Consider the following 26978-nt stretch of genomic DNA (forward strand, 5'->3'; position numbering starts at 1 on the left):
CTTCGTGTCCATTTATTCCTTCTTCCCATTTTCTCACCATTCCATTAATCTCCCGTTTTCAATTTCACATTTTGATTCCGTTATTTTCTTCAGATTGAAGATCTGGATTTCAATCTTAGCAGCAGTGATGATGATATCCTAAATCAGTCCTCGGTGGGAGAAGACTTGGCCCAATGGGTGTGCGCTATGCCACGTCTTTCGAAGCTCATTCTGTGGTGCCCCTACTTGCCCAACAGTTTCCTCTCAACAGCCGCCACCTTATTATCATCATGCAAGGTAATTTCTTTTTCAAAAAATGAAAAAAAAAAAGCCTGTATGGTAGGGTAGTGCAATGACTCCTTTAGCAAATCAAGCCTATTTTACTTGATATTGACAAGACATTATTTGTAACTCCAGTCCTCAGCATTATGGCATTCAATGTATGAATGGAAGCATTTGTATGGCAAGATAAATTTTATGTCACAATGACAATTATTCTTTTTCAGGAAGCAGACTTGGAAGATGATTTGTATGTCATCATGGCAGCATGAGTTTTCGGAAGTCACTTTTAGCAAGATACGTCAGGCAGCCATATCGACATAATATTATTATACTTTTTTAAAGAAGTTGACCTGGCATAATGAACTGCTTTAATAAGAATGATCGTTTATTAGATTTATATACCAGGAACCCAGATCGAAGCTTGCTAAGGAGCAGCGCACTGTACGAGTTTGACTGCAGTCACAGACAGACAGAAATGATCAATATACAGCGTGAGGGCGCTATTATGTGGGAGTTACTTTATGTGGAGACAAACATTGTAGATGAAGTAGAAGGAAAAACATTAAAAATGCTGCTTTATTGTTCTCTTCCCTTAATTCACTCGGTATTTGCTTGACAGTTTTGTTTTTCTTGAAAAACAGTTTTGATGTTCTCATTTTATTGTATGCATCATCACACGGCGTGCCAACTTTGCATATTCTGCTCAACAAACAAAGCCGCCAAACCCGATCGATAAATCGCTAATCACTGCAAATCCCGAGGCACAATGAAAGCGTTTCTCGTGCTTTTGTTTCTGTCATATACGGCTTGCATTCCATGTGGTGATTGACTATCAAGTGGTGTTCCCAACTAGATATGCTCGTACATTCTAAGTTTTTGTCACGGTTTTATGTGCAAAGGTCATGCCTTTTCAGTAATGTAGCAGCTGGTCATTCAAAAGAAAAATTGAAGATAGATTCGTCATACAATTTGTATCGAAACAAAGCTTGGCATTCCTCTTTAACTCTGCCTGCTATTATGCCCATCTTAACGGAAATTTGTAGAAGTTATACAAATAGGAAAAACAGAATTCTGTCTCAAAGCATGACTATCTTCAGGGGCGGATCAAGGGAGGACCGCCACCGGCGCACGCCCCCCTTTATTTTTTGTTGAAACAAAAGAAATAAAAAGAAAAAAATGGGGGGAGGGGTGCCCCCCCCCCCCCCGTTAAATTTGTAAACGCGCCCCCTCTTTACGAAATTCCTGGATCCGCCCCTGATCTTCCTGTCTCAGAACAACGTGGCCGCAGGGGGTTTCCATCACGGCACATAAAGAGTTAAAGTTGGGGAGCCTGGTTAATTCGGTATAATAATTATGATGCTTCGAATAACGATATGTAATAAATCAGGCAGTACGTTGTATCCTGCTTGCACTTTATAGCTACATTACAATGTTAAATTGTCTAAAATGTTCTTTACTTTGGAGATTGCCTTCATAAAAATATGGCGCGACTTTACTCCTCTTACATGTCTTGTTACTGTTCAAGGAGACTATTTCGTCCAGTTTTGTCCCACCTCTTTTTGGTGAACATCTAATCTTTCACCCAGTTAAAGTTGTGTAGCCTGGTTAATTCGGTTCGAATAACGATATGTAATAAATCAACCAGTACGTTGTATCCTGCTTGCATTTTATAGCTATATTACAATGTTAAATTGTCCACTAACAATATGTGACTGTGCACCTCAAAACGAACATAAAGTCGCACACACTGATTTCGCGTGAGGACTGAAAATAAGTGAAATGGGTCAACCTAGCCGAACTTGACTTTTTCATATTTTCTGAAAGAGCGGGTCTTCTTTTACATTATGCTAAAATTTGGTATCACAAAACGGGCTGGAAAGTGTGTTATTTTAGCAGTTTATCTCGAACATTTTTGGTAGAATAGTGTGATTAGGTGTGTCTTTAGAATCCCTTTTTCATTTCTGAAAAACCTTGTCCACACTCTACACTTTCAACTATAATAACTTTTGAAAGGATAGTGCTACTGCTTTGAAAGTTGGCATTAATTATGAACAGAATGTGTTAATGAGGCATGCTTAATTTCAGTTTAATCTGATAATCCCTTCATTGTTGTTACTGGTGGTTTACTTCCTGTTTTTTGTCCCATTCATCGCACAGCCAGCACGGTTTGGTAAAGGTTAAGCGCTTGAATAGACACTGTACTTCAGAGCCTCTTTTCTCAGTTCACACTTTTCCTGAGTTTGTCCTTTCTTTCCAATATTTAGATAGGTTAGGAGAGTCCATTTGATTTGAGTTATACATCATTTTAAAGCTTAAAGTCTGCTCTTTCAGAATATGGTCTTAACTAAAAATTCATGTCTGGCGACTTTTTGTTTGTTTTGAGGTGCAGGGTCACATATATTCCTCTTGATTAGACAACAATAATGTTCAATAACAATGTTCAACAAATGTTCTATACTTTGGAGATTGCCTTCACAAAATATGGCGCGACTTTTCTCCTCTCACGTGTCTTGTTACTGTTCAATGAAACTTTGCGACTATTTCGTCCAGTTTTGTCCCACCTTTTTTTGTGCACATCTTATCTTTTTAACAATTTCACCTATATATCCATTATGTTTTATGATATCATTTTTACTTTGATTCACTCGGTGTACATGTGGATCGTTATGACTGGCAATACATTGCATTGATCCGAACCTGACCAAGAACGGTAGAAAAGCGAGTGATCTTAACTGCCCTTAAGTAAGAGGATCACGGACTGTAGGAAATGACGAAGCCATCTTTCATCCACTGACTCGTTGGTTGTGTCGATACACTCCTATGTATAAAAAAACAAACAAACAAACGGGGAGTACATTATGCTGCTTCAAATAACGTCGTTAGCAGTGTTATCGAAGTATAATCATATTACTGTGTTGATTAAGTAGAAAAAAATAATATAGCTTGATCTTATGTCTATAGCTTTAGAATGTGCCACGTTACATCAAAACAGTATGGTAGTCTTCGATCCACCTCTACATTGGTTTCTTTTGTTCGTGTTCAACTGTTCCTCTTTGCCATTTTCACACCTTTTCATTAATCTCTGTGTTTAAGTTTCACATTTCCATTCTGTTGTTTTCTTCAGATTGAAGATCTGAATATCAGCCTTAGCAGCCGTAATGACGATATCCTAAGTCAGTCCTCGGTGGGAGAAGACTTGGCCCAATGGGTGTGTGCTATCCCACGTCTTTCGAAGTTCACTCTCGCATGTCTCTACTTGCCCAACAGTTTCCTCTCAACAGCCGCCACCTTAGCATCATCATGCAAGGTATGTAGTATTTGACTATAATTGATATGAGTCATGTAGTGTTGGGGAAGGACTGCATTTTGTTTTTCGAAAAATGAAAAAAAAAAAACCTGTATTGTACAGTAGTAAAGAGACTCCTTTAGCAAATCAATCCGATTTTACTTGATATTGACATAACATTATGCTATTTTGTAACTTCAATCATCCTCAGCATTATGACATTCAATGTACGAACGAAAGCATATAGGTATGAACACTTTTCATGCATTGACAAATGTACGGAAATCAATTAGTGCAATGCGATTCTTCCGTGATCCGGTTGGGCTTTACACAGTCTTTTCTTTACTGACGATACAATGTTTCTCTCCGATAAGTGTGATTATTGAATTTTCGCCATGAAACAAACATTGCACAAGCAGGCAGAGAGGAGTGAGGGAAGTTGGAGAGAGAGGGAGAGAGATAAAGAGAGAGAGAGAGAGAGAGAGAGAGAGAGGGATTATATTGTATATATATATACATATATATATATATATAGAGAGAGAGAGAGAGAGAGAGAGAGAGAGAGAGAATGATTGAAAGAGAGGTCAGTGGGGGATCCCTAAATGTGCAGGTGTATGGCGCTGTACTGTTCCCAGGAAGTAAACATTGTACACAATATTTTTTTTTTCTTTTAATAGGAAGGGATAAGGCAAAGCATATCGTTACTGAAACACTGACACACAGACACACATTCATGTGTCGGGTTAACAAACAAAGACTTAGCAAATTTAATTCAATTCAATTCACTTCATTCATAATAAGCGAAAGAACTACACAAAACTAATGATGATATCTTAATTTTGGCTTGAAATAAACAAATGTATTTTTTTTTTTGCTCAAATTAAGACAAAGATAATAAATCCTTACAGCAAATTAGTTTTTAAAACAACCAGCGACGTCACTGGCTGTAGCTATCTCACGTCTAAAAGGAGTGTATTAGGCCTATTAAAACAATTATCATATAGACCGGGAAAATCGTTTTGATAAGATGCTCGGGATCATGATTTTTTTTTTTTCTGTCGTATATTGAAATCTTGCAATCCCAAAGACTGCACGCTACGTGTGCGTCTACGCAATGTTTGTGCCTCATAATAAATCAAACTTTTAGGATAAAATGGAATAGTGTAAAGATACTTAAAGAAATTCTGATCTATAGAGTGACACTGGGAGACTCTGTGTGCGAAAATATGATAAGTACTTGTATCACTTCCTCGCTGGCAAAGACCCCCAAAAGCTAGGCTGTGGTGCACTAATTTGCATTTGTAAGTCCCAACTCATTATTTGAGTCTAGACGGAATCAATATAACGTAACACGAAGGTGACTCAGTTGTCTTTGACTCTACGAGGATGTCGATTCATACAATAGCAATGATACACCTTCCTATCATCTGTCAAACGGTTTATTCTCTCCAGGCTTTACATTGTTTCATGCTGCTGTCATTGACGATTAGTCATAGAGAATGTTATCTTTGCTACAAAAATCCCATGTCGCATAGCATCGCTCAATAATGTAATTCAATACTGGACGTTGTGATTTGTGTTTGTTCGTTTGTTTGTTTGTTTTTTTGAAGTGATGAATCCTTCTTATTTACGCTAGAAACTGGTTGTTGTTATTTCGATGTGTTCCACTGCGAAGATCGTAACAAATACACAACTTAGTGGATTATATTTCGGTGTCAGGTTCCAAAGAGTATAAGTTCACTGATTTTTTGTAACATATAGTAAAGTGTGTACCTCTACAATGGTCTTTTATTTGCGTGTTGAAATTTCTTCTTGCGATTTTCACACCATTCATTAATCTCTCTCTCTCTCTCTCTTTTAATTTCCACATTTTGATTCCGTTATTTTCTTCAGATTGAAGATCTGGACTTACGTCTTGATGATGATGATATCCTAAAGCTTTCCTCGGTGGGAGAAGACTTTGCCCAATGGGTGTTTGCTATGCCACGTCTCTCCAGATTCAGACTGGAATGCGCCTACTTGACCGATAGTTTCCTCTCAACAGCCGCCACCTTAGCATCATCATGTCAGGTATATGTACAAGTAGTATTTGAATATAATTGATATGAGTGATGCAGTGTTGGGAGAGGAATGATTTTTTTCGATATAGATGAAAAAGAGTCTGTATTGTAGGGTAGTGTAGTGACTTCTTTAGCGAATCAAACCTATTTTACTTGATATTGACATAACTTTATTTGTAACTCCAGTCCTCCAAAGTCAGCGTTATGAAATTTAATGTATAAACGAAAGAATAGACCATGGACGCTTTTCATGCAGTGACAAAATTATGGAAATCAAGTGCAATGCGTTTTTTCCCCCCGTTATCCGGTTGTGCTTTACACATTTTTTTCTTTTCTAATGATACAATGTTTCTCTCAGACAAGTTTCATTGTGGAATTTTTGTCATGAGACAAACATTGCACAAGCAGGGGGTGGGGAGGGGTAGAGAGAGAGGGAGAGAGAGAAAAAGAAGGGAGGGAGGGGGAGATTGAAAGTGAGGTCAGTGACGGCTCCCTAATAATGCGGAAACGTTGTGCAGGTGGCGCTGTACTATTCCCCGGAAGTGTTTTTTTTTTTTTCCTTTCTTTTAATAGGAAGGGAGAAGAAAAATGATATCGTTACTAAAACACAATACAAACAGTCACACATACACACATACATGTGTCGGGTTAACAAACAAAGACTTTAGCAAATTCAAATCAATTTATTTCTTTTCTTTTATACTAAATGAAAGAACTAAACAAAACTAATGATTTATGATAATTTTGGCTTCAAATAAGCAAATATGTTTTTTTTTACTCGAATAGAAAAGTAATCGTTTTATTAAGTATAAATAAATGATAATATAATTATAATAGATAAATAGGTAGATATAATTTGAGTGATTTGAATGTTTGCAAGCAGTGGACGAACGAGAGTGCACAAACCTCGGTTCCAATGTACCATTCGTTCACAAATTGTGTGTGTGTGTGTGTGTGTGTGTGCGCGCGCGCGCGCGTGTGTGTGTGTGTATAAGTTCATTGTGCCCATGATGCAAATACATAGCTTATGTCAGGAGCTTTGATCTTTACAGCAAATTAGTTTTAAAAACAACCAACAACGTCAATGGCTGTAGCTATTTCACGTCTTAAAGGAGCGTATAAGGCATAAATAATAATCATAATATATTATAGACCGGTAAAACTCTTTTTATTATGATGCTCGGGATCATGAGTTCTGTTTCTCGTACAGTACACTGTATATGTGACCCTGCACCTCAAAACAAACAAAAAGTCGCCAGACATGAATTTTTAGTTAAGACCATATTCTGAAAGAGCAGACTTTAAGCTTTAAAATGATGTATAACACAAATCAAATGGACTCTCCTAACCGATCTAAATATTGGAAAGAAAGCACAAACTCAGGAAAAGTGTGAACTGAGAAAAGAGGCTCTGAAGTACAGTGTCTATTCAAGCGCTTAATCTTTACCAAACCGTGCTGGCTGTGCGATGAATGGGACAAAAAATGGAAGTAAGCCACCAGGGTAACAACAATCAGGGGATTATCAGATTAAACTGAAATTAAGCATGCCTCATTAACACATTCTGTCCATAATTAGTGCCAACTTTCAAAGCAGTAGCACTTTCCTTTCAAAAGTTATTAGAGTTGAAAGTGAAGAGTGTGGACAAGGTTTTTCAGAAATGAAAAAGGGATTCTAAAGACACACCTAATCACACTATTCTACCAAAAATGTTCGAGATAAACTGCTAAAAAAAACACTTTCCTGCCCGTTTTATGATACAAAATTTTAGTATAATGCAAATGAAGACCCGCTCTTTCAGAAAATATGAAAAAGGCAAGTTCAGCTAGGTTGACCTATTTCACTTATTTTCAGTCCTCACGCAAAATCAGTGTGTGCGACTTTATGTTCGTTTTGAGGTGCACTGTCACATATTGAAATCTTGGAATCCCAAACACTGCACGCAACGTGTGCGACTTCACAATGCTAATGCGGCACAATGAATCCTTCATTTACGATAAAATGGAATAGAGTAAAGATACTAAAAGATATTCTAACCGAGAATGACACTGGACGACTCTGTGTGCGAAAATGTGATAGGTATTTGTGATCATTTCCTCGCTGTCAAAGACCGCAAAAAGCAAGCGATGGAGAAGTAATTGGCAATTCGTAAGTCACAACTCATTATTTGAATCTAGACGAAAACGATATACCGTAACGCGAAGGCTACTCATGTGTCTATGACTCTACGAGGGCGTCCAGTCATACAGTTACAGTGATGCACCTTCCTATTATCTGTCAAACGTTTAATTCTCTCTAGGCTTTACATTGTTTCATGCTGATGCCATTGACGATTGACGATTGAGAATGTTATCTTTGCTACAAGAATTCCATGTCGCTCAATAATGTAACTCAATACTGGACGTTATGATTTTTGTTTCGTTTGTTTGTTTTTCTCTTAAGTGATGAATCAGGACTTATTTAAGCTAGAAACTGGTTATTATTATGTCGATGACACGTGTGTTCCACTGCGAAGATAGTATACAAATATCGACTGCTGCAGAGGGAGATGGTAAAACTATTTGCACCGAGGTGATGTCTCAACAGTGCTATGTCCCGAGACGAAGTCGAGGGACATGGCACTGTTGAGACATCACCGAGGTCAAATAGTTTTACCATGGCCCGAAAGAAAGCAGTCGATATTTGTTTTATATCCCTCTCGAGCATTTTACTAGAGTAATGACGGTTCCCTTTTGGAAAAGTGTGCAGGTTTCGTGAACGATAAATCTAACGTTAGGCTGTAGCAGTGCAGCAGCAGTGCGTGCAGCGCGTAGCGAACGACACCGCTGCGCTGTTGTTGATTCCTACACACGAGCTACACTACAGCGTGCAAAACTCCGAAAGATCGAGGTCCAGGACTACGTTAGAAGTAGGCCTAAAGCGGCTTCGTTACCCAGATCATCTTCAAAATCGGTTTTAGTTCATTCCTAATTCGTACCTGATATGGTGTCCTCCTGCGATCATTCTTCCGTTACTGGAAGCAGTCACTTTGTCAATTGAGCTGAATGCATTGATCACGTATCACACGTCCACACGTTACACACCGACCGGCCACGCCATCGCACCACACAGATTTCTGTAATGCTGTCGCACATCACACCGCGCGCTCTCTTAGCGCTAGCTAGCTACAAGCCACAGGATTGTCGCTCAAAAGTATCGCTACTACGCGCACTGCGTACATTCTTAAGTGAGAAATGTAGATATCGATCACACGATCACGATGGGTGCAAATCGTGGATTCCCAAAAGTACTATATCCCGCTGGCTAGTAACCAATTGCACCGCATCCAGCTGCTCGTAGCTAGCTAGTAAAACTACACCATGTTCGTGCTCTGTACAATCCTATGGCAAGAAGCTTTACATGAGGGATATAATAACAAATACACAACTTAGTGGATTCTATTTCGTTGTCAGCTTCCAAAGAGTATAAGTTCACTAATTTGTAACATATCGTAACGTGTGTAACACCTCTACAATGGTCTTTTTTTGCGTGTTCAAATATTTCTTCTCGAGATTTTCACACCATTCATTAATCTCTCTTTTTGATTTCCACATTCGGATACCGTTATTTTCTTCAGATTGAAGATCTGGACTTACGTCTTCATGATAATAACATCCTTAAGCTCTCCTCGGTGGGAGAAGACTTTGCCCAATGGGTGTGTGCTATGCCACGTCTTTCGAAGTTCAGACTGGAATGTCGCTACTTCCTCGATAGTTTCCTCTCAACAGCCGTCACCTTAGCATCATCATGTCAGGTATGTACATGTAGTATTTGAATATAATTGATATGAGTGATGCAGTGTTGGGAGAGGAATGATTTTTTTTTTTTCTCGATATGGATAAAAAAAGAGTCTGTATTGTAGGGTAGTGTAGTGACTCCTTTGGCGAATCAATCCTATTTTATTTGATTTTGACATAACTTTATTTGTAACTCCAGTCCTCCAAATTCAGCATTATGAAATTCAATGTATAAACGAAAGAATAGACCATGAACCCTTTTCACGCAGTAACAAAAGTATGGAAATCAAGTACCATGCGTTTTTTCCCGTTATTCGGTTGTGCTTTACACATTCTTTTCTTTACTAATGATACAATGTTTCTCTCAGACAAGTTTCATTGTGGAATTTTTGCCATGAGACAAACATTGCACAAGCAGGGGGGGGGGGGGGAGAGAGAAAGGGACGAAGGGAGAAGGAGATTGAAAGAGAGGTCAGTGAGGGCTCCCTTGATGCGATAACGTTGTGCAGGTGGCGCTGTACTATTCCCAGGAAGTTTAATAGGAAGGGAGAAAAAAAAATTATATTTTTACAAACTAAAACACACACACACAGACACACACACATGTGTCGGGTTAACAAACAAAGACTTTAGTAAATTCAATTCAATTTATTTTTTTTTCATTTATAATAAATGAAAGAACTATACAAAACTAATGATTTATGTTAATTTTGGCTTCAAATAAGTAAATGTATTTTTTTAATGAAATGTGACTGTGCACCTCAAAACGAACAAAAAGTCGGACACATTGATTTTGCGTGAGGACTGAAAATAAGTGAAATGGGTCAACCTAGCCGAACTTCACTTTTTCATATTTTCTGAAAGAGCGGGTCTTCTTTTACATTATGCTAAAAATTGGTATCATAAAACGGGCAGGAAAGTGTGTTTTTTAGCAGTTTATCTCGAACATTTTTGGTAAAATAGTGTGATTAGGTGTGTCTTTAGAATCCCTTTTTCATTTCTTAAAAACCTTGTTCACACTTTTCACTTTCAACTCTAATAACTTTTGAAAGGATAGGGCTACTGATTTTAAAGTTGGCATCAATTATGCACAGAATGTGTTAATGAGGCATGCTTAATTTCAGTTTAATCTGATAATCCCTTTATTGTTGTTACTCTGGTGGTTTACTTCCTGTTTTTTGTCCCATTCATTGCACAGCCAGCACGGTTTGGTAAAGATTAAGCGCTTGAATAGACACTGTACTTCAGGGCCTCTTTTCTCAGTTCACACTTTTCCTGAGTTTGTGCTTTCTTTCCAATATTTAGGTAGGTTAGGAGAGTTCGTTTGATTTCAGTTATACATCATTTTAAAGCTTAAAGTCTGCTCTTTCAGAATATGGTCTTAACTAAAAATTCATGTCTGGCGACTTTTTGTTTGTTTTGAGGTGCAGGGTCACAAATAGAAAAGTAATCGTTTTGTTAAGAATAAACACATGACATTATAATTATTACAGATAAATAGGTAGATATTTTTGAGTGATTTAAATGTTTGCATCCAGTGGACGTACGAGAGTGCGTGGACCTCGATTTCACTGTACCATTCGTTCACAAAATGTGTGAGTGTGCGTGTATGTGTGTGTGTGTGTGTGTGTGTGTGTGTGTGTATGCGTGTATAAGTTCATTGTGCCCATATGATGCAAATACATAGCTTACGTTGTATGTCAGGATCTTTGATCTTTACAGCAAATTAGTTTTATAAACAACCAACGACATCACTGGCTGTAGCAATTTCACGTCTTAAAGGAGCGTACAAGGCCTAAATAATAACCATATTTATATTATAGACCGGTAAAACTCTTTTTATTAAGATGATCGGGATCATGAGTTTTGTTTCTCGTACAGTACACTGTACATTGAAATCTTGGAATCCCAAACACTGCACGCTACGTGTGCGACTTCACAATGCTAATGCGGCACATTGAATCCTTCATTTACGATAAAATGGAATAGCCTAGAGTAAAGATACTAAAAGATATTCTAACCGAGAATGACACTGGACGACTCTGTGTGCGAAAATGTGATAAGTATTTGTGATCACTTCCTCGCTGGCAAATACCCACCCCCCCCCCCCCCAAAAAAAAAAAAAAAAAAAAAAAAAAAAAAGCTGAGGAGCAGTGATCGGCATCCGAAAGTCACAACTCATTATTTGAGGAAACAATATATAAAACGTGAAGATTACTCATGTGTCTATGACTCTACGAGGACGTCCAGTCATACAGTAACAATGATACACCTTCCTATTGTTTGTCAATTAGTTTATTCTCTCCAGGTTTTACATTGTTCCATGCTGCTGTCATTGACGATTAGTCATAGAGAATGTTACCTTTGCTACAAGAATCCCATATCACATAGCATTGCTTAATAATGTAACTCAATAATAGACGTTGTGATTTTGTTTGATTGTTTTTCTTGTAAATGAAGAATCCTTCTCATTTACGCTAGAAACTGTTAGATATTATTAGATATTATGTTTCACAGCGAAGATCGTAACAAATACACAACTTAGTGGATTCTATTTCGTTATCTTTTTTCCACACCATAATACGTAACTAATTTGTAACATAGAAACGTGTATGATACGTTACCAATGCTCAGAAAATTCAAAGAGAGCGAGCGAGAGAGAGAGAGAGAGAGAGAGAGAGAGAGAGAGAGAGATACAGAAATAGACAAAGGAAAATGGTTCGGTAGAGTTTAGAGATTTGTGACTGATTTTTTTTTTCTTTTTTTTTTACAGATAAGCCAATTGAACATAAGTAAACCGTCTTACTTGTCAGTGGGAATATTCATCTCAGAGTCAGCAGCAGCAAACTTGGCTGAATTTCTGTGTCGTCTGCCACATCTTACATCTGCCAGTATCAATGGGGTGAACCTGCCAAGGACATTCTTCACGACAATTGCCTCCCAGGCTTCACGCCCTAGTGTAAGAATCAGTCATTTTCATCTGTCCAACACTGTCGTGTTCAAAATGGCGGGGGGGGGGGGGAGCATCAATTACCTTGAGCGCGATATTTCGATTTATTTCACCATGCAGTAATGTCATTCCGGTTGCATTGATTAACGAAATCCGCCAATCCCATGAAATATAATCGCATACTTCCCCAATTCCAATATAAGATGTTGTAAAGGTTGACAAAAAAGGAAACGTCTCAAGCGTGACATTTTAGTCTTGTGTAAACTCAATCCGTGCCAACGTTCGACAATCAAAGAATGTCTGTAGAAGAGTAATGTATCAAAATGAACACTTCTTTGCAACGAAGGTGGATGTTCAAATTCGTGATATTCTTCCATTAAGGACTTTTTAATGCAATTGATTGTTCTTCATCGACGTAAATAAGCAATGAATTGATCATTGTTCTAGTAGTAGCCATAATAATAAAAAAAAAATTATTGGTGTATGTACTTGAGTATTATTCGAACCTGCGAATCTTGAATAATATTACGCAGTACCCGCTTCATGCTATAAGGATAAGATTCAACACTTGGTGTCGGGTGAAAGCTCGGTTGTCTATAGTGGAGATGACGCCTGTCCGGAGATCAGGAGGTCGTAGGTTCGAATCACCTGCCCATGACTTTTAATCATGACTACTATATACTAAAACACTGATCAATTCAGTGCTTATTTGCGTGGATATATGGCAACTATTTTGTCAATCAATTGCATTGAAGGTGGATGTGTCATTCCATATTGGTAAAAACACGAGATTCAAATATTCAGTATGCTGCCATGAAACGATTTCCTTCAGAGAATATCAAAATCTGTATGAATAGCGTGCTTCCAAAAGGCGCTTAACCCATTGAAAAATGATGGATTCAGCTCCTTTTGGAAGCAAGCTCTCCCTCTCTTTCTTACTCTCTCTCTCTCTCTCTCTCTCTCTCTCTATATATATATATATATATATATATATATATATATATATATATATATACAGGGTCGCCCAAAAAGAACGGAACACCTAAGATCTTTAATTTCAGCAATGTTGTTGCAAATATGTCATCATTTTGCATACTATTGGAAAGGCCATTCTTTTTCCAATACAATGACACCAAGATCTTACATTTTGGTTAATGTGTTATGATTTTAGGACATTTTTGTCAACCCTTGCAATTTTCAAAATGTGATCATTCAAAAATGTGATTCACTTCTAGAGATACCGCAACCAGCGACAATTCGGCTTGTCATAGAACCAGTAGCGTTCACAATGCGTGGAATGTGGGGCGAACAATGACAATCACACCGTCCGCCCCACATTCCACACACTGTGAACGCGACTGGTTCTATGACAAGCCGAATTGTCGCTGGTTTCGATATCTCTGAGAGTGCAAATTGATCACATTTTGAAATTTGCAAGAGTTAACAAAAATGGTCCTAAATCATAACACATTAATTAAAATTAAAGAACTTGATGTCATTGTACTGGAAGAAGAATGGCCTTTCCAATAGTATGCAAAATGATGACATATTTGCAACGATATTGGTGAAAATAAAGATCTTAGGTGTTCCCTTCTTTCTGGGCCACCCTGTTATATATATACATATATATATATATATATATATATATATATATATATTATATAATATATATCATTCATTATTATGTGCTTTTTTCATATTGGTCATCATGCTATAGGTGGAATGCATCAGCATCAATTACGCGCCGTTAAGCGAGTTGCTGAGTTACTATCAAGGAGGCACAGAGGTATACATAAATGTTTTTTTTTTTTTAATTTCATCAATTAGTGATGAACTAGCATTGCCTAGCCGGAGAAACAGAACAAAAAGATATCAAATCGAAGGCTCTGTTAAATAGTGCACACATTTATTAAAACCATTTCATCTTGCAACCCCTTTATGAGACAGTTTCGTGCATTTTACTTTTGATAGCCATTTTTTTTTCAGTAAAGATTTTATGCTGTGTCATGCTGTGATGACGACATCATGTTGGTACTAGTATACGTCTTGAAGATTCCGTCCAATGAATTGATCTATATTGCGTTGCTGTCGATCATAAATGTGGTCCGCCCATTTTTATTCACAACTTCATTTTTGACATAATTTGTCCCCCAGATTGCACGAAGACAGTATCAAGATTTGGCCAGTGGCTTGTTATGCACCTTTGAGATTTTCATGTCAGGGCAGACGTTTAGAGGCAACTTCGAAAATGTTTCAACCTTAAGTCAAAATGGGTACGGACATGACATAAGGAAATACGGGCGACTTCAAAAGTGAATTATTGCAAATCGCTACCAAACACGTGCTGAAGCCATATTCGGCCAAAGAAGAATAGTTTATATTTAATTGCATACGAGTTGTATACGTTTCCCATTCAATTTAGACCGTTTATTCTCAGTAGCATACTTTCCATTTGCTTCTGGATAATTTAAGAAATCCCATTTCGATTTGCAGTCTTAACCCAGTACAATTAGTTTTTTTGTTATATATATTATATCAATACCGTAATGGTGATCAGTGAAGTGAAACAAGAGGAAGTAAAGGTGAGAAAAAATGAAAAAAAATACATCAACGTTGCGTTTTATGGCATTACATTACATATATCCGTTTCATTAAAAAATGTATACTATAATGACGTAATGTCAGTAACTTCAGAAGAAAAAAAAAAGTTAACGTAAGGACACAATACACTTCAGTTCAAGAAATTTGTTCCATTCCAAAAATACCGAGTACTAGGGAATAAATTCTTCGTATGAATTGGAAAAGATGTATTAAACAATATAGAACGAGGGAGGGCGATAAAACATTTCAATCAGTTGTGTATCGTGGTGATTTAGAAACATTCATCTCTAGCAATGTCTAGTTTAGGAAATGACGTGAGTTTACTACCTTAAAGCGATGACATCGACGTCAGCTCGCACGTCACGAAGATCTCGAAAAGTAATTTCAGCAGCGGCATGCGAGTTGACGTCGATATGATTTCCTAAACTATACATTGCTAGAGATGAATGTTTCTAAATCACCACGATGCACAACTGATTGAAATATATGCCTGCGCAAAATGTAAATGAAAGTAGCCTTCTTTTTATGGTGCTTTCAGATTTGCGCAAAATGTAGGTTGCTAACTTCAGTGTCAGATACAATAGGCCGTGTAATTAGTGAAGGCGAAGTTATTTTAAGCGACGACATGAAACACCGCATATTTGCCTAAAACGTGCAGAGCGAAGTTCCATAGGCGAAAAATTGGCTGAACTTTAAAGATGATATCACACAAGTTGCGAATTAACACTGACGATGCTGACGATAAGAGTTCATGTCAACGAGGTACCTTATTTGGATCAGACAAAAATGTGCAAGTCATCTATAACTAACTAACTAACAAAACTTGGTCATTCTATTCAATCTCCTCTCACTCTCCAATAGACACTAAGTGACGGGAATGCCTCAGAAGGCGACAGCAGCCGCGAAAGTGACCAGGGTTCTTGGCAAGAAAACGTGCACTCTCCGGATGAAACAAACAACTAAGGAAGCATATTCTTATTCATGGAGTTGGTTTCTTGAGAGGACCAGAAAAAAGAAAAGAAAAACAACGATTGACATGCAAGAGGAAGAAGAGAACAAGCCCAGATAACGAAGTCATTGTTGGAGAGATGTACTAACCAAGGCTAAACGTCATAAAGTAGAATCACAACGCTCTTAGACATTGATAGACATAAATCGAAGGGGGGGGGGGGCGCAAAGAAGTGAAGAAAGGAACTAAGGGAAGGGAGAGGATGAGAACACGGACCAGAACGAAAGGACGCCAGCAGAAAGACATAGAAGCAACATTCGAATCGGGAAAGATAAGTAAGAAGGGGCAAGAAATGGACAAAGGGAGGACGGGACGTATAGCACTGTATGGTGAAAATATGGAAAAAGAAATCATTCTAGTGATGAATTCACGGGCTGGACGACGCAACATCCAAGATTCAGAGAGCCTCAGTGAGCTGAGCTGAAATACAGTCAACCCCCGTTATAACGAAGTCCTTGGGACCGGCAGTTCTCTCGAAATTTCGAAATTTCTTTCTCACCGAACAAATAAACAATACAGAAAACAATAGAGCGGATAAGTCGGAGCCTGAATTTTGTACTACGTTGTAACTGGAATTTCGTTATGACCATGTTTGATGTAACGGGAGTGCATTGTAGTAACAATTGATAGCTCTTATCGATTTACTAGAGGCATGTGCATGTAAACTGACGAAAGTTGAAAAAAAAATAGAAAACGCTCACGAAATTAAATACGACAGAATATCATCTTGAGTCATTGCTCCAACATTGTGACAGTAACTTGGGAAGATGCTCTTTTATGGCTAAATGATTTACCTTATTGACCGGTCTTGTACATACATTTGTGTTTTATGTTTTTCCTTTACTTGGTGTTGTTTTTATTAGTTTTCGTGTTCTTGTATATACATTTGTGTTTTATGTTTTTCCTTTACTTGGTGTTATTTTTATTAGTTTTCGTGTTAAGTACAATGATTCTGTTTTCATGAACTTTGTATTTGTGCCATACACAATGATCAATATAATAAAATCGGTTTTCGAGGAGCAGGAATGCTAACAGCAAGCAAGAGTTGGAGCTAGTAGTTCCGTGGCTATAAGTATACTGAAAAAAAAAAAACCAGTAGTAGCAACAACAAACACACAAAGGAACACATACACACCATGCAGCGTACTTAAGAAATTCATTGTTTATAAGAAGAGCAATGTGTATGGATGGTGTCTCACAATGTTCAATTCACTGTTTGCTCGTGTCCACCTGTGAATACAAGATCGATATATTGTACAACTTTTTACATTGACATCAAGAAGCAATGTCAACACTCCCACAAAGTTGTAAGAATGTTTGTAAAAATTGTAAGCATTGACTCATGAATTTGCATTCTACATTATGTACTTTTTTTTAGAAATAAAAACTTTTAAGCGATCTTCGAATTACTTCTGATGAGACGAATATTGTATTGAAAAAAAAAACAATTACCCAAAAAATACTATAAGTCAAAAGGGGATGAAAAACGAGGGCGTGATACACACACACACACACACACACACACACACAAATGATTATATTACATTGCACACAGGAGCTTCCGCACAACATTCGTTACACACATACAAATAGGAACATAAAATCATTATACTCTTGTCATATCCCACTCCGGCGGACCATGCAATTCAGAATACTAGTAACATGTATCCAATCGTATTGGTAGATTTTGAAATTTGATTGTCACAGTCACTGTCATAGTTAAGTGATTGATATGTAGCTATCAGTAATTCAATGATGATACATTTAGTGTCTAGACGATTTAACATGCTCAGGAATTTGTAATTGAGCTGCCTATAATACATGTACATAGAAAAAAAAAACAAGGTGTTGTTGTTTATAGACGACAAATACTGGGTGTACAGTTTATATTAAAGAATGTTTAGTGTAAGGATTTTCCCTCGTTGTTCTTGGAAATTCCATGCAAAGTGTCTTGTAATGGGACTCTTCATTATCATTGTATAGCTCATAGGATGTTATCGCCTTTTGCCTTCTTCCTCGTTATGTATCATTTTCATGGAGACTCATTGCGTTTTAAAAATAATGCCATAGATATTGCTTGTTTAGGACGAGCTTCCAGTCCTGCTTCTTGATTAGATTCGCTATTTTGTAACTGGATGAACACTCCTATAATGAGACAGTGAATTTTACTCAAATCGAATGAACCCAATCAAATCTACATGATTCACGGAACTGTACACTCCCATAGTACAGTAATATCATGCATGCATCGTTCAGTCTGCTTGCGCAGTGGGATTAGGTTTGCATTCTGCTCGAGAAGTGAAGTTGGGTTTGAGCCTTGCTCGACAAGTAAAATTTTATGTAGTCCCTGCTCGAGCAGTGCATTTTGGATTGCACCTTGCTCGACGGGAAGTCAGATTAGGTTGCAATGTGCCTGGGTAGTAAACTTCCTTTTATACTCATTCTAATCAGTGACCCTATATTCCATTTCACTTCGAGTCACACCCGACTCGGGTCGCCCACTTTCTTCATCAAATATCTGGATAATATTCTTCTCGTCAAAATTGTTTCTGGAACCCGTTCAATCATGAAAAATAAAATACACAATCTCAGTGATATTTCAGTATTGCAGTTTCGGTACACCATTCCTATGAAAAAATGTAATACATGCTGAGTCATTATGCGTTGTTTAATTAAGCTTTGGATAACTTTTGTCAAATGACTGGGAGGTGGATGTTTATGGAATTTAGCGTTGCTGTTAGTAGTGCTTTGATTGGTCAAAAATGTACAGGGAATGAATATAGGTGTAAATGTTCTCACATGCGTGTGTATGCTTGTTATTTCATAATGTCATTTAATCGAGAGAGCCTGTATGGGACTCTTATCACTTGCGAAATTTACAGTGTGTGTTATTTTGTTGCTACAATCGCATTCCCGAATGTAGCGTTGTCTCTCTTCAATAATATGTCCGAGATTCCTTCATTTTCTTTTTTCTTCTGCACATTTAAACACACACTCAAAGCTACAGCTGTACTTCCCGATGAACATTTTGCAGGTCACTGTCTCCATGTACAGTAGTTAACTCCCCCTCTCTCTCTCTCTCTCTCTCTCTCTCTCTCTCTCTGTTGCCTTTGTATGCCAGTGTTGTCTCTTATAGTCCTATTTACATTTTTTTTTAATGTTTACATTACATTTTTTCTCTGAATTGGGCTTCCGAAATCAAAGTATATCTAATATTGACCTATTTGTTCAGAAGGGCTAGCATTATGGCAAGGGCTGTCTGTTCAGTAGGTCCATCCATTTTTCATACAGGTATACGTATCAGTTCTCCTGGATAATTTATTACAATGTTTTGTTATGTCAATGATGTATCATTATTTCGCGCCATTGTTTTACAAAGTTTCTTTATTAATTTGCCGCTTGTAATATAAATGTTTGTTTTGTCGAAAAATTTGAATAAGTTTCCACTGAATTAAATTGAATCTTACAGAACTCGTATCACTTGGATGTTTAAAAATTAGTAAAATTGATGTCATAATGTTGTAAAGAAATTGATAATAATGTTAATAATAAAGGACATTTATATTGCGCAGCTACTATAATAATATACTCTACTGCGCATTACAAAATGACATGCATACAGGAAATTCAAAGAGAAAATACATTACTTCGAGAGATATCGGCCGATTCGAGACAATGGTTAAAATAACAGTGAGTATGATAAACATTTTCCACAGAGGTGATTTTTTAAATATGCCAAGACTATTATGCCAATATGTAAGGCTGGTAATACCCCATCTACGGCGAATCAATGCCAGCCGTGAGTCTGGTGAAGCCTGAGCAGAATTCAGTCGGGGAAAGCTGTATTATCCTTACTGAAGGAAGTGGGGGAAAATTAGTGACCACTTATGACCAATCAGAATAGAGAATGCATCGTATGGCGTATTGATTATATCATAGTATAACTATCATAGGAAAAAGTAGAGAAACGGCACATGTCAATTAACTTAATTTTTATCTATATCAAACCCAATGCCCCAAGAGGCTGCTGAGAATCTTTGTTCTTGTTGGTCGTATTCAAATCCTTCTAACCAATCATTATGCGCAAAATCAGTAACAAGGCAAGGTGGCTCAGTAGGTAGTCATAGTGTATCTCTCTACGGCTTCCAATCAAAGAACTCGTGGTGCTCGCGCTTAACTCCCCTTGAGTCTTTCTGAGTAATGACGTGTGTTTCATGTCCTTCTTAGTAAGATGAAATCTTTTTCCCTCTGATATGTAAAATGGAGGTCTCGTATTTGAGAGAGTCTCACGCCATTCATGCACGTAAAAGATCCAGCTTCAATACATTGCAAAGAGCAGGGAGCGTACACCGGTGAAGTGATCCACCCTATAAAATAAGTACTCAACCAGACTGTATAAAATAACAGTATCATACTCAAATTATAATGCAGATGAATGGGCTATCCTACCATCATGTACAGATTGCAAATTAATAAAACAAACAAAATGCAAGATAAATGATGCGATAAAAATGCACAACATTGTCCTTAAAAGGGTAAAGCGTTGATCTTTACCTCTCTCTATCCAGTAATTCGTGTTTCGCATTCAGACATCAACACACACACACACATATATCAGACGCACACACACAGACATACATACCAGAGAGATATAAAAATAAACACAAATTAAGTCATTTGAACATAAAGCTAGCATTAACACTGTTTGCTTGGATTACGGTACGCAAAAAGCAAAAAGAGATACATTGAAAACGATGATTTCTATTTTCTATTGTGTCTTCTTTTTTAATCACGAAACAAAAACAAAACAAGAATAAACCAAACAAACAATACAACTTCTGTGCTGTTTTTTTTTTTTTTGTTTTTATTCAAAAAAGTCATGTGTCAATGCACAACAGAAAATTCGTTTGCCCTTACTACTGTATGCACCTCTTGGCCAGGTACAGGATTGTATACTATCCCATGAAAGGCAATGTTGGGTGCATCAATAACTTAATGTAATTATACCTCTCATACTTTCTTAATATCTGTGTGTGAGTGTTTGTTTGTTGTGTTTAACTGTTCATTCTCATCACAAGAGAGAGGGAGAGAGAGAAGAAAGCCAGGCTTCTTTTTAATTGTATAGTGTTGTTAAGAATGGGTAGCTTTGTAATGACGAAATTTATCATCATACGAATCGAGAATGCTGCTGTATTGATCAGTCAAGTCCGAAAATAATGGTGATAACAAACTAATTTAAAGTTATGTAGGAGGTCCGAATCCCCTCCTGTCCTGGCAGGATGTAGACAAAGAATTAAATGAATAATCAAAATTTGACTGAGCTGCACGTTTACACACACACACACACTGAAAGCACACAAGGATAATATAATACAATGATTTCGATAATCATATCGGCCGCTAACCTGATATGGCATGGCAAGAAATCAAATAGAAGTTACGATTTTTTCCCCCTAACATGGCATATTTGCCTGATCACATAATTTAATTACCGGTCCTATATTTCCTAAGGCAGTTAGGACTGACATTAGTGTTTCATGAAAACATGAACAAAACTGTGAATTCTATATTACGTCTTTCACATCATGTGTCTTTTTAGATCATCCTCTGTTCTACTGGTTGGACATTATCATTTCATGTAAAAGGGCAAATTTCACATTTTCCAATGTTCAAATTTGACGGAACAAAGTTTATGATGTGTGATTCTATTCAAACATTTAGCCGAGTACAAAGTCCATGCTGCTTATGATACATATCATTACACATGATTATACATATTATCATGTATGTTAACATTATGCTATATTAATGCAAACGCCAAATCATAAGCGTTAGTTTAGTATCAATTCAGACAGTTTCTGCTTGGACACCTCTACACTGCATACTTACACAACATATTTTTATAAATAAAACTAGAGAGGGGCCGTCAAAGGCGGCAGACCCACGCCTTGTACAAAGTCGGGGTAAACATAATGTGCATTCGGTCATCTACCAGAATTCGGTCACTTAATTGCCAGTGTGCTTTATCACCAGCCAGTGAGTTCTACCAAAGATCGTACACTGAAGTGTACGATCTTTGGGTCTACAGTCACATCACACGCAAATCACATCATTTCACATACGGTAACACTCATTCAGCAGGAAAGTCCTTTAGTCTCCTCCAAAAATCCATCGAAAATCCCAAATACCACCGTCAAAAGTGCAGAATCAGAACTTTTCCAAGCGCGCGCGAATTAAGTCCAGTTTTAAGAGTATATTGTCTACGCGACGGGTCGCCGAAAAAGCGCTAAAAATCGAGAAATACGCCGTTTTCTTGCGGGATATTTTGATTATAGCAAGCCGAGAGTGTGATGATATCAAAGGTCGTATGAGTGTACGATGTTTGATGGTATCCACAAAAGCGCAAAAGAAAAACAAAATTTACGTACTCCCTAGGCAATTACCCCTATGATTAGTGTCTACGGAAATTATTCAATGCAAGGGTTGAATGCAAATGTCTACTGCACCAGTATTCGGTCACCAACGAGCGCCGCAACGTCCCCGATGCAATTTTGCACCAACAGCGTACAGCGCGATGCATTTTCAGCGGCATTGCACACGCATTGATATTGAGCGCGCATATCGTGCAGTGTAACTGACCGAGCAAATGCTCCTCCAACGAAAAAAACAATCAATGTTAATTTGAAAAATCATCAAAATACGGGCCAGTTTGTGACGACGGAGAACAAACTTTCATAAATCTAGAAGGACATAGTCCCTCAAATAGGCCTAAACGTAAATTTCGGAATTCTTACGAACATTTGAGCAGCGAAGTCGGATCGTTTGGGAGTTTATGTGTTCGTATGGTAGCGGAAAATCGCAAAGTGAGAAACGGGAAATTTTCAGAGTGGTCACTATATCATGGGGTCAAAACTTCAAGGTCACACAGAATTTGCAAGGGTCAACCGATTATCACCAAAATCTAATCGATTCTTTCCAATCATTATCCAAACATCCCCTGAACATTTCGTGCAAATCCGTTTACCCGTTCTCTTGTTATCTTGTACACAAACAAACAAAAAACAAACAAACAAACAAACAAACAAACAAACAAACAAACAAACATACGGAACCCTTTACATAACCCCCTGCCGATTTTCATCGGCGTGGGTAATCAGAGCGTATTGCCTATCTAGGCAGGTTTAGCCGCAAACATGTTTTCATCATAATTGTTTGATTCCATATAGTGTTATTTCAGAAGTGAGTTACAGATAGTTCTGGAAACATTTTTTCTTTAATCATACCTTTACACACAAATGATAAGCACTTAATTAAATAATGATCTTCCGGCTGGCGTGAGAACATACAACACGTACACACACACACACACACACACACACACACACACACACAATCACACACACAGACACATAAATCATGAGCGTTCATATGATTATTACCCACGCCGATGAAAATCGGCAGGGGGTTATGTAAAGGGTTCCGTATGTTTGTTTGTTTGTTTGTTTGTTTGTTTTTTTGTTTGTTTGTTTGTTTGTTAGTTTGTTTGTTAGTTTGTTTGTTTGTTTGTTTGTGTACAAGATAACAAGAGAACGGGTAAACGGATTTGCACGAAATGTTCAGGGGATGTTTGGATAATGGTAGGAAAGAATCGATTAGATTTTGGTGATAATCGGTTGACCCTTGCAAATTCTGTGTGACCTTGAAGTTTTGACCCCACTAGTAGTGACCACTCCGAAAATTTTCCGTTTCTCACTTTGCGATTTTCCGCTACCATACGAAAACATAAACTCCCAAACGATCCGACTTCGCTGCTCAAATGTTCGTAAGAATTCCGAAATTTACGTTTAGGCCTATTTCAGGGACTATGTCCTTCTAGATTTATGAAAGTTCGTTCTCCGTCGCCACAAACTGGCCCGTATTTTGATGATTTTTCAAATTAACATTGATTGTTTTTTTTCGTTGGAGGAGCATTTGCTCGGTCGCAGTCACACTGCACGATATGCGCGCTCAATGTAAATGCGTGTGCAAGGCCGCTGACAATGCATCGCGCTCTACACTGTTGGTGCAAAATTGCATCGGGGACGTTGCGGCGCTCGTTGGTGACCGAATACTGGTGCAGTAGACATTTGCATTCAACCCTTGCATTGAATAATTCCCGTAGACACTAATCATAGGGGTAATTGCTTAGGGGGTACGTAAATTTTGTTTTTCTTTTGCGCTTTTGTGGATACCATCAAAGATCGTACACTCATACGACCTTTGATATCATCACACTCTCGGCTTGCTATAATCAAAATATCCCGCAAGAAAACGGCGTATTTCTCGATTTTTAGCGCTTTTTCGGCGACCCGTCGCGTAGACAATACTCTTAAAACTGGACTTAATTCGCGCGCGCTTGGAAAAGTTCCGATTCTGCACTTTTGACGGTGGAATTTGGGATATTTGATGGATTTTTGGAGGAGACTAAAGGACTTTCCTGTTGTGAATGAGTGTTACCGTATGTGAAATGATGTGACTTTGCGTGTGATGTGACTGTAGAACCAAAGATCGTACACCTCAGTCAACGATGTCAGTGTACGATCTTTGGTAGAACTCACTGGCTGGTGATAAAGCACACTGGCAATTAAGTGACCGAATTCTGGTAGATGACCGAATGCACATTATGTTTACCCCGACTTTGTACTTCAGGCGTGGGTCTGCCGCCTTTGACGGCCCCTCTCTAGTTAATTCTGTGTCTTTGCGCATTTTTTTCTTTTCCTCATGTGATTTCAGTAAAAAAAAACAACACCCAAATGAATCTAATACAATCAACGTCGTAACATCGTACAGGGATCATGATATTACATTTTATGAGACCTCGAATAATGTTATCACTTGCAGGTTTTCAATATGTCATGTTCTCATTTTTATCACATAATCGCCAAAATGAATTAAAAACAGTTAATTCATTGCAGGCACACTGTTCAAAGTCCCCTCTTTCACAGACTTTGCGAGAACGTACATCATCTTCTGAACAAAACTTTTCAATACACGTTTAGTAACATCGCTTTTATTTGCTGATTTAAAGTTCGGTGTCAGTGCTATAATGCACGTAGTGTCATAATTATCTACCCTGGCGTCAGCGAAAATCCTGAACATGAAATCTGTCGGTGTAGTGTGTCCAAATAACTTCGTCAGTGGATCATGTAACTATAGTGTTTTGCCCCAATTTGAATATCGTCTACAGAGCGGAATTCTACTATTCTTTTTTCGTCTTCTTCTTCTTCTTCTGCCTCTTATTCTCCTCAATCTTTTTTTTCTTCTTCTTCTCCTCCTCCTCCTTCTTCTTCTCCTTCTACTATTTTAAGTGCTTTAAGCGAGTTACGTTCTTTCTAACTTATCTTCACTAAAGCCTCATCCCCTGTCAGAGCAATTATCATAATGGATATGCGGCGTCATATTAGCGTTGCCGTACATACAGTACGTATTCCTTTATATCAATGGATGTGCATGTCGTCCCATTAACATCAAATGTCTGTATAGCCTGGACTAATCCAACAATCAACTGTGGAAAGTGCAAAATCACCCTGTTGACACGGCAACATCATCCTGTTCCCAGGAGAAAAGATAAAATCAATGCAGGGGCGGATCCAGGAATTCCGTAAAGAGGAGGCGCGTTTACAAGATTAAAGGGGGCGCACGCACCCCTCCCCCATTTTTTTCTTTTTATTTTTTTTGTTTCAACAAAAAATAAAGGGGGGGGGGGGCGTGCGTCGGTTGTGGTTCTCCCTGGCCTGCAACGTATTTGTAGTATCTTTATTTTTCTTATATCACTATGCCTGTATGATATAGAACACCCATGCCTTCATGTTTTTTCTCTTACCTACTTTAATCAAAGGCAATCCCCTTCCTTTTTCCCCCTGCAGTTCCAACGCAAATGTCGCGCTGCTACAACTTAAAAGAAAATATCCTTGTCGGAAATAACTATTGGTATGGCTTGCTTTAGTTTGTCTATTCAACGCAGTTGTTTTGAAGATTACACCAACGCCTCACCATGAGCAACAATCTGAAAGTTACCAAATGTGTTCTCATCCATTTTGTTAACATGCTTCCGTCCATTTCCCTTTAGATAATCGTCACCTTCAGGCGTTAATATAAGTAATGAAAGGATCATTATCTCAACTTATTTTTTTTCAATAACATTATGTAGGCCTACTAACTTCCTTGGAAAATAAAGGGTCATCATTATATATGCCGAAGTTGGTGACAGAACAGTGACTAACAGTTTCAATGATAATAATTTGATATCAGATAAACCGATTCCATTTCACTGTTCTATCCAGGTATCTAGGGACGCAATTAGACTGCGAGTGAATAGTGTATTTATGCATTTTTTTTTTATTTAAAGCGTATGATCCTGCAGCATTTTATTCAACAGAAATATACTTGATGCTGCATTGCGTGATCTGTGCCATATTGCACCCAATCCCAATGTGCATGCGTAGCAAGCCTTGTGGAGCCGGGGTTTGTAAAAAAGCCGGGTTTTGTAAAAACGCCGGGATTTGTAAAAAATCTTCTTGCCGAGAGTTGTAAAAACGACGGGAATTGTAAAAGCGTCTCGTCGGGAAATGTAAAATCTCGACAATTCCATCAACGAGATTTGTAAAAACGTCTCGCCGGGAAATGCAAGAATGTTCAGTTTTGCCGGTACTTGTAAAAACGCTCATTTTGAAATAAAGAGGTGAGACATCTCTTTTACTCTTCTAACGATCCGAGTTTGACATATCAGTGGTCTCAAAAGGATCTACATAATCTGTTATGGATTCAAGTCTCAAGTGCCATCACTGTCAAATTAACGGGTGCTGTTCGTTATTCCGAAGGTTCGCTATTCCGAAGGTTCGTTATTCCGAAGGGTCGTTAATCCGAAACACACAAATTCCCTATATTTTGAGGTTCGTTAATCCGAAAATAAAAAAAGGGTTCGTTAATCCGAACATTTGTGGCGTTATTCCGAAGATTCGTTATTCCGAAGATTCGTTAACCAAAAAATTTGGAAC

General features: G+C 37.9%; 2 long non-coding RNA genes across 2 annotated transcripts in view; both read left to right on the plus strand.

Annotated features, from left to right (window-relative positions):
* LOC139742032 (uncharacterized) overlaps nucleotides 1-26978 on the plus strand; it is a 144473-nt gene that overhangs the window by 18970 nt on the left and 98525 nt on the right. The window lies entirely within an intron of this gene.
* Nucleotides 12159-16786, plus strand: LOC139742031 (uncharacterized). The gene is made up of 3 exons (XR_011711658.1): nucleotides 12159-12341; nucleotides 14050-14118; nucleotides 15795-16786. It is a non-coding gene; the product is annotated as an uncharacterized lncRNA (long non-coding RNA).

The sequence above is a fragment of the Diadema antillarum genome, unplaced genomic scaffold, assembly GCF_040938485.1.
Source record: "Diadema antillarum isolate AM-2024a unplaced genomic scaffold, OU_Dant_1.0 seq00000974_RagTag, whole genome shotgun sequence".
Classification (NCBI taxonomy): domain Eukaryota; kingdom Metazoa; phylum Echinodermata; class Echinoidea; order Diadematoida; family Diadematidae; genus Diadema; species Diadema antillarum.